Below are 9236 nucleotides of genomic sequence, written 5' to 3' on the forward strand. Positions count from 1 at the left end.
GGACCAGCCCAACTCGACCTTTGATAACTTACTTCAAGCAGTTTGGCCTCTGGGTGTCATATACAGCCTGGAGCCTAGAAATACAACCCTCGTTAAACAAACCATCTGAAAGAAACATGAATAGGGAGCCATTTAGGGAGATTAAATGGGCTGGGCTATGGACACTCATCACTGTGGCTGCCAGGCTTCATCTCGGGAGCTGAAGGGTCCGTCCTCATTCAGAAATGCCAGGACAATCCATCACCCCTGGTGGGAATGTGAGGTGAAATAATGTCGTTAGCTTGTAAAATACGGGCTTTCATTTCCCCTCTCTCTGTCAATCTGCTTTATGGCTGGTTCAGCCTTGCAATAAAGTTGGAAGGCCTCAGAGCAGGCGCTGGGTCCACCGCTCTTCGGATACACTTTCTGTAGGCATAAAGCATGCCACATGAACAAGGAAAAGAGTGCTTCTAGGCAGAATGTGCCTGCCACCAGCTTGGCAGTGATGAGTTGAATTGAGCAATGATCCTGCCAGGTGAGGCCAGCATCCAGGATGCTGAGACAAGAGCATTGAGTTTTCTGTTGGTTTGAACTACCTAGTATGATTCTGTCTTAAAAGGGAAGGAAGGAAGGAAGGAAGGAAGGAAGGGAGGGAGGAAGGGAGGGAGGGAGGGAAGGAGGGAGGGAGGGAGGGAGGAAGGAAGGAAGGAAGGAAGGAAGGAAGGAAGGAAGGAAGGAAGGAAGGAAGGAAAGAAGGGAGATGTATAGTCATTGACTCATACCTTCATGTAACCTCATGAATAGAAGACCTATTATACCAAAGCTGCCCACTCACCTCTCTTATCAATAACACACTGAGCTAGCTCGCTTTCATTATCAGCTTGATACAACCTAGAATCATTGGAAAGAGAATCTCAATTTAGGGATTGCCTATACTCATGTGGCCTGTGGACATGTCAATACGGATGGTCTTAATTAACTGATGGAGGAAGACCCAGCCCACTGTGGGCAGCACAATACCCTAGGCTGGGGGTCCTGGGCTCTATAAGGGTGGAGAAATAAAGCTGAGCTCAAGCAAGCAAGCAAATGAGCAGGTATGCATTCACCTTTCTCTGCTCTAGACTATGTATGTGATGTGATGAGCTGTCTGAAGTTCCTGCCTTGACTTCCCCCACAATGATGGACTGTACCCTGGAATTGTGAAGCTGGAATAAACCCTTTCTCCCCCAAGTCTCCTAAGTTTTGTCAGGATATTTTATCATGGCAATAAAAATGAAGCCAGGACCCACACCAACTTTGAACTCAACAACAAAATGAATTCAGAACAGAAGCAGACAGGCCGAAGTAAGTGTTCTCTTAAGTGTCAACGTCCATTGATGGAGAATCTAATGTAGAATGACAGGGGGCAGATGAGGGTACTCCACAGCCCAGGTTGGGTGATTGTGAGGGATGGGAGAAGTTAGTGTTATGATAACAGTGACTCAGGATCAGACACCTAACAAACCTCATGGAGGTTGACCTACGATGGAGGAGGTTTTCCATTCCGTTCGAAGAAATCAGTATGTCTCATTCATCATGAGCTCTCCAAACCAAGATGGGAATGAACTATGCCTACTCCCTCCTCATAAGGTCCTGAAGAAACCAAAGTACAATTCCACCAAAGTCCACCAATGAGTTTATTGGGCTCCCTTAGGGAGCATGGGTGAGGGGTTACTGACAGGAGTGTGGGTGACCCCAAAGCAGATACCTTGGAAGGTCTTCACTCAGCGTGGATGATGGCTTCCCCCTGGCTGTGCAAATGGAATCCCCTCCCCTAGGCTTCCCTAGCCAATATACCCTATCCCCTCCCTGAGACAGGAGGCTGTGTGCTGTTACCTCAGGGTTATGTACAGGTGGCTGGGAGGAGTGGTTGGAAATTCAAATGAGGACAAAATGGGCCTTCTTCCTACCCTCTCCTTCTCTGAAGGGACATCAACTTCATGGACTCTGAGGATGTTCTCTTGCTAGCTAGCTGCCTGGTCGATCTGAAGATGGTGGCTGTTTCGCTTGGAGGACCACACTGTATGACAACTCTTAACCCATAGGAGTTATGATTGTCAATTTTAGCTAGATGTGTGACTAGCTTGAGAAACGTCTAGAATGCTAGTATGTTCTGTCATTGGGTAAGTATGTAAAGGAATTTCCAGTGATGTTTAACTGAAGAGGCAAGACCAGAATGTAGGCCAGGGCTATCCCAGGAGATGGGGTCCTGAACTGAACAGGAATCAGGAAAAGGAGAAAGCTGGCAGAGAACCCATGTGGTGATATTTTGTATATGCTCTAACAAATAAAGCTTGTCTGAAGATCAGAGGACAGAGTCAACCACAGAGTTAGCCACAGAGGCCAGACAGTGGTGGCACACACCTTTAATCCCAGCACTCAGGAGGCAGAGGCAGCCGATCTCTGTGAGTTCAAGGCCACCCTAGACTACACAAGATTAATCCAGTCTAAAAGAGAAATAGAGCTAGTCTGTGATGACTCACACCTTTAATCCCAGTACTTGGGAGTCACACACCTTTGATCCCAGCGCTAGGAAGGTTGAGACAGGGAATGATATGGCTGGGCAGAGAAAGGAATGTAAGGCAGGAGGAGACAGAAGTTCTGCCCCCTTTTGGCTGAAGACTCGGGGGCAATCAGTCTGAGGATTCATGGAGACAGGATCTTCCCTTTTTGGCTGAGGAGCTGGCGAGGTGAGAAGTGGCTGTGGCTTGTTTCTCTCTGATCTGTCAGCATTTACCCCAATATCTGGCTCCAGATTTTTATTATAAGACTATTTAGGATTCGTACAACAGACCCACTTTTTGTCTCTCTGTAGGTCCTGATCCACCAAGGTGTGCATGAGTCCCCTCACGCCACTGCAGGCAGGAGCTGGCCCTACCAACACATCTGTCATGAGGGATTGTGTCCTGAGCTGTGGACCAAAACACACCCTCCCTTTAGTTGATTCTTGTCAGGTTTGGTCACAACTTAAAACATGGGTACACTCTAAAACATCTTCAAAGTCACCCTCATTTTTTGGCAGAGGACATAGGTCAACACCAACCATGCATGGCACCAGCCATGCATGCCCGTCCAGCCTAGCCAGCTCCAGGGTCTCAGCAAATGCACGGCTTGTTCTCCTCTGAGTTTGGAGGCGGCCACTGTGTACGCAAACCTCCTGGAGCGCTGAGATGACTCCATCCGCCTCAGTAGCAGCTGACTGGCCCCAGGAAGTCAAAAGGAACCTCTGGGCAGGGAGTCAAGGACGCGGGCCATGCATTTATTAGTCGGTTGGCTTTACTCCTCAAGTGCCTGCCACAAGCCCCGCACTGTGCTCTCTAATTCTGTCACAGAAAACAAGGTCAGCTCGGCGCCAAGCACATCCAATGGATTAATTTATCTAATACTGTCTAATTGTTGTGTGTAGACAACAAATTACGCTTCAGTAGAAGACTGTCATTTGTCTACGGAAACATCCCTCCGCGCTGTCTGATTAGATTTCCATGGCCTTCGATGGCTCTAGGACCCCCTCATTCCATGGCAACCACAGCAACCCTGGAATAAGTCTTTACAGACACACGCTCTCTATCGTGGATCTTCTGTGGGGGAAGATGGGATAAGGAGGGGGTCCAATGACCTCCAGCCACCAGAAGAACAAACTTGGGAGACATCCGTATCCACCCCCCACCCTCATCTGCATTTATAGATGTCTGTTCTGGGTGCTCACTTCTGGCCTGATGGTAATGTCTGGCTCCATGATTTAGTGGGAAGAATTAAATGCATGTCTTATGGCTTTTTTTTTTTTTTTTGAGGTCATGTCTAAGTGACGAGTAATTTTCCTTTATGTGAGACTTTTCTTGACACACATATAAAGTATTGGTACTTAGGGAGATACTGACATTCCACATCACCGAGAGATGGGCTCCATTTGGTACCACCCCTGCTACGAGATGAAGATCTTTTTTTCTACCCCATCCTATCTCACTGATCACAACACTCTGCCCCTGGGCTTGCCCATCACTGGAGATAATGCAGCACTTGAAGTAGATGTGGGAGCTCTCCTCACACAGGGAGCCAAATGTGAAGACAGTGAAGGTGTCATTTTATTTTATTTTATTTTTTAAGATTTATTTATTATGTATACAGTGTTCTGTCTGCACATATCCCCGCAGGCCAGAAGAGGACACCAGATCTCATTACAGATGGTTGTGAGCCACCATGTGGTTGCTGGGAATTGAACTCAGGACCTTTGGAAGAGCAAGCAGTGATCTTAACCTCTGAGCCATCTCTCCAGCCCGAAGGTGTCATTTTAATTGGTGGTCAGCAGCAAGGGGAGCCGGTGACTACTGTCAACGAGAGCTGCTTGGTAATGCGGGGGCCTGGCTGCCACACTTCTCTGTGCTGTGTTCCTGGGACCCAGTGGAGGGCGGGAAGGTTGTCTGTGTCGAGGGTTCTGTGTCTAGAAGCAGGGGTGTTTGGCTGGTTTAGGAAGAGAAGGAATTTGACCCAGGAAACTGATGTGGACCAGTAGGCTGCTGCCACAGATGGACCTAGAGCACCACAGGTTCAATCCCCAAGGCAGCCTGTCTGAATCAGGATTTCTATTGCTGTGAGGAAACACCATAATCAAAAGCAAATTAGAGAGGAAAATGTTTATTTGGCTTACACTTCCATAGTATTGTTCATCTTCAAAGGAAGTCAGGACAGGAACTCAAGCAGGGCAGGAACCTGGAGACAGGAGCTGATGCAGAGGCCATGAAGGGGAGCTGCTTACTGGCTTGCTCCTCATGGCTTGCTCATCCCGCTTTCTTATAGAATCCAGGACCACCAGCCTGGGGGTAGCACCACCCACAATGGGCGGGGGCAGGGGCCCTCCTCCATCAACACTAATTAAGAAAATGTCCTACAGGCCTGCCTACAGCCTGATCTTATGGAGGCATTTTCTCAACTGAGGCTCCCTCCTCTCAAATGGCTTCAGCCTGTGACAAGCTGACATAAAGCTGCCCAGCACACAGCCCCATCTGCTACTCTCCCAGATCGGGAATCACACATGACCAGGGAAAGAAGGCACTCTCACTCCCCATAATGCCTCTGGGCACTCCCAAATTCAGCAGCTCTGTAAGGGCAACACATACAACCCAAATGAAAATTAAGGAACCAGTTTTCTGTTCGCCCAGACTGATGTCAGCCACACAAAGGACCGCACCATGGAGTGACAGTTTTCCAGCCTTTGCATATTTTGCTTCTCAAAATTTGCTTGCTAGGGTCCAAACAGTACACAACCAGGCGGAGTGAGGGTAAGCGCCCAGCATTTGGGATTTCAGTGTTGCTATTCAAGCTTGCTGGGATAGCCTTTGAAAAAAAATAGGGTGTCAGGACCATGTTCCACCTTTGAACTGAAAATAGAGGCCTCTTCCATCAATGTCCAAGTCGTCATTATTATTATTATTATTATTATTATTATTATATTTTTTATTTATATATTTTTTAAAGGAACTGGTGTTGGGGTTTGGAAAGCGGAGGTGGATGCTGCCCTCTAGTGGCAGCACTAAGAACAGACACTCGAGCCCCTTAAATTTTTTCTGCACCTTAAATAACTAGTTTGGCCTTGATTCAAACTGTGAGCGCCACAGTTTTTCTGATTCTACAAGACGGTAAGAAGCAGCTGCCCCTGGTACATTACAAACACACAGACCTGTTTTAGATAGAAAAGGAAGCATGGTAACTACTTATTGATCAATAGAACACTGAAGTTCATAGTTTTCTGATCACGATCCTAGTAAGCTACTTTAAAAAAAAAAGTTTTTGATTTTTTGTTTTATTTTGTTTTCAAATTTTGCCTTGTCGTTTGGTAAAACAAGGGTGTATAACCAGAACCTGGCCTTGATTTTGCCTGGAGCAAAAGGAAAACTGAGCGTCTCGCACATGTGATTGTATCTGGCTTTAATGATTTTTTTTTTCTAGAACACTGAAGTCACTGAAGATAGCAAGAAAGGAAAAAGCAGGTGTGTGAAGACTCACACTAAGTGTAAATATGTTCATTATCCCATAATAGACGTCATCACGCTATTGCCCTGAGACTCCCTTAAGCCTCATTTCTCAGCCCAGAGAGAGCCAAACATAGGGGCCCCCTCCACGGAAGAATAAGTCAAACATGGGAGCAGAGCTGAGAAGTAGTTCCGGTATCCGCTCCAGCTTCTCCCTCCGCCTCAGGCTCTAGCGCCACTCTCCACTCTGGCCTCATTCACAACTTTGATAATTTGTCGTGAGTCTTGACTTTTGCATATTCGTTTCAGATTTCAATCATGGGCCCCAGGCCTTGGGAATCTCTATACAGAGCAATGGTTCTCAACCTGTCGGTTGCAACCCCCATGGCGGGGGGTGGGGTGGGGGTGGTGGGGGGTGGGGGATGGGAGTGGGGGGTGGGGGATGGGGGGTGGGGGTGTCACATATTGGATATCCTGCATATCAGACATTTACATCATGATTTATAACAGTAGCAAAATTACAGTTATGAGGTAGCAATGAAATAATTTTATGCTTGGGGGTCACCACAACATGAGGGACTGTATTAAAGGGTCACAGCGTTAGGAAAGTTGAAAAGCAGTAGCATAGAGATGTGCAAAGCAGAGGTCGTAGGGGACTCCTCCCGATCATGAATTGCGACGGCACAGTCTTCATAAGAGATCAACTGTTTTCAGGGCTGAGGTGGCTCAGTTAGCAAAATGCTTGCCTTGAAAACAGGAGGACCCAAGTTTGATCCTTAAAACGCACATCCTAAAGCCAGGCAGGTGGGGCTGGAGAGACGGCTCAGTGGTTAAGAGCACAGGCTCCTCTTCCAGAGGAACCCCCTGGAGGCTCACAATTATCTGTAATCTATAATCCCAGCTCCAGGGGATCCAACGTTCTCTTTTGACTTCCTCTAGGTACCAGGCACTCACCAGGTACACATACCTTCGTGCAGACAAAACCGTCATGCATATAAAATCGAAATCAAATCAAAGTTGTAAATCCAATTGTGATGTCCCGCCCCCAAATCCCAGGGACATAGAGACTGACCAGCGAGATGTTGTCCAAACACTTTCTGTATACTGAAATAGTGAGGACCATTTCTGTGGCCAGTATCCTTACAGAATGAAGCGTCCCAGCAGCTGGACAGCTCTGATGGAGAGCTTGGGTGCTCTGCTGCCTGTCGCCTTAGCAATGCACATCTGGGACAGCTCCCCCTTCAGACCAGCCAGCTGTTTCTGCAGCCTCTCCTCCTCATCTCAGTCCCGTGCTTCTCTTAGCCATGGCTGCCCTGGTCGCTCCAGCGGATGCCTGGTCCCAGGGAAAGAGCAGCATTTTGTATTTGCTATTATCACAGCCCGGCTTCTCTTCTGCTCCATGGTTTTACAGTCTTGCTGAATCTACATCACAAGCGGATTACAGCGTGTGAGATTCCCCCACTCAGCTGAGACCGCAATAGAACCAACTTCCAGAAGTGTGTCGGTGGCTCATGCCTTTAATCCCAGCACTCTGGAGGCAGAGCCAGGAGGATGTCTGTGAGTTCAAGGCCAGCCTGGTCTACAGAGTGAGATCCAGGACAGGCACCAAAACTACATGGAGAATCCCTGTCTGGAAAAACAAGAAGCGTTTGCCCAGTAACCTGCTTTACAGTGCCCTTGAACTGGTGTGTAATGAAGACAACTTTCTCCTCCCAAAATTATTTCTGGAGCATCTTGCATCCATTGGCGATGTCTGGCTTCTGAGTGAACGGAGTGACTCAATTGTTGCTGTCAGTAGCGCCTTGGGACCACGACAAAGATGCTCCTGGAAGAGGAAGGGGACTCCATGGCCTCGGGCGGGGCCACAGACACTGACTGCTCTCCACATGGTGGATTCTCTGAGGCTGGTCTCAGGGCTTTCTACCATGCGTATGTCTTGGCGCTGATGACTCTGTCTTCCCTCAAAGAAGCCTGAAGTGTCTGGTGCTTAAAAGGCTTGAAGACCCTGTGTTTGGAGGCTGCTTGGGATGAACTTATCTGAAACGTCCCCCAAATATCTATGCATTAGAGGACTGCCCCCCCCCACCACCCAGGGAGGCCCTATCTAGAGGTTGTAGAATCTTGAAGAGGTGGGGCCTCATGGGAGGTCTTTGTGTCGTGGGAGAGTAACTTCAACGTTAGGGAACCCCAGCTTCCCCACTCCATGTACTCGGGTGTGGCTTTGAATTCCTGTTTCCACCCCCCCCCCAAAAAAAGAAAAAAATATATATATAAAAGCTGGACAGTGGTGGCACACGCCTTTAATCCCAGCACTCGGGAGGCAGAGGCAGGTGGATCTCTGTGAGTTTGAGGCCAGTCTGATTTTCAGAGCGAGATCCAGGACAGCTAGGGCTGTTACACAGAGAAACCTTGTCTCTAAAAAAACAAAGCAAAACAAAAAGAATTCCTAATCTCCCTGTCTCTACCTCCTCAGTGCCAGGATCACAGGTGTGTACCACCCCACCCTGCTTTTCCGCTTTTCCTCTTTGCTTCCTGGCTGTGCTCTGTACAGCTTTTCTCTGTGTGTCCCTTCCCACAAAATGCTATCACACACACACACACACACACACACACACACACACACACACACACACACCCTGACCCCGACAGACCCAACGCAACAGGGGTACACCCTCCAATGCCGGGATAACAACTCTTCGTAAGCTGAATTGTCTTGTGTATTCTGCTATGGGGACAGAAATGACTGGCGAGCCTCTCCTAGTCAAAAGGCAATGGAAAATAAAAGTTCCCCTGCACTCCAGCTCCTCTATACACATGCACACAAGGAAGGCCAGCTCACTCTCTCAAGCTGGTCAGTTCCCAATGTGGTCAGAGCCTCTCTCACGGCCTGAGTGGCATCAGCACCGCCAGGTGGGCAGACAGAGTGGCGGTATCTCTGCCATCTCCGCCAGCCCACATCCTGGCTGTCTCCATGGCCAACCTCTGAGAATGCGCACCGCTGGCCATCCCCTCTGTCCCTCACAGACAAAAGCTTCCAGGGTGTTCTGGATGTTCTTTTTTAACAGCTTAAGCTATAGGCCCAGTGCGCGCTAGGAAGACGCGGGGCGAGTGTGGGTATTAATTCTAAGAGATTCTTTGCGAGTGATTCATGAGAAGCCGCAGATACGCTCCCCCCGGGGGACCTGTATGATGGAAATCGGATGGGCCACGAAGCCTTGAAGTTGTTCCTCTGTTCTGTGCCTGTGTGAAATT

The sequence above is a fragment of the Peromyscus maniculatus genome, chromosome 23 (genome assembly GCF_049852395.1).
Source record: "Peromyscus maniculatus bairdii isolate BWxNUB_F1_BW_parent chromosome 23, HU_Pman_BW_mat_3.1, whole genome shotgun sequence".
Lineage (NCBI taxonomy): Eukaryota > Metazoa > Chordata > Mammalia > Rodentia > Cricetidae > Peromyscus > Peromyscus maniculatus.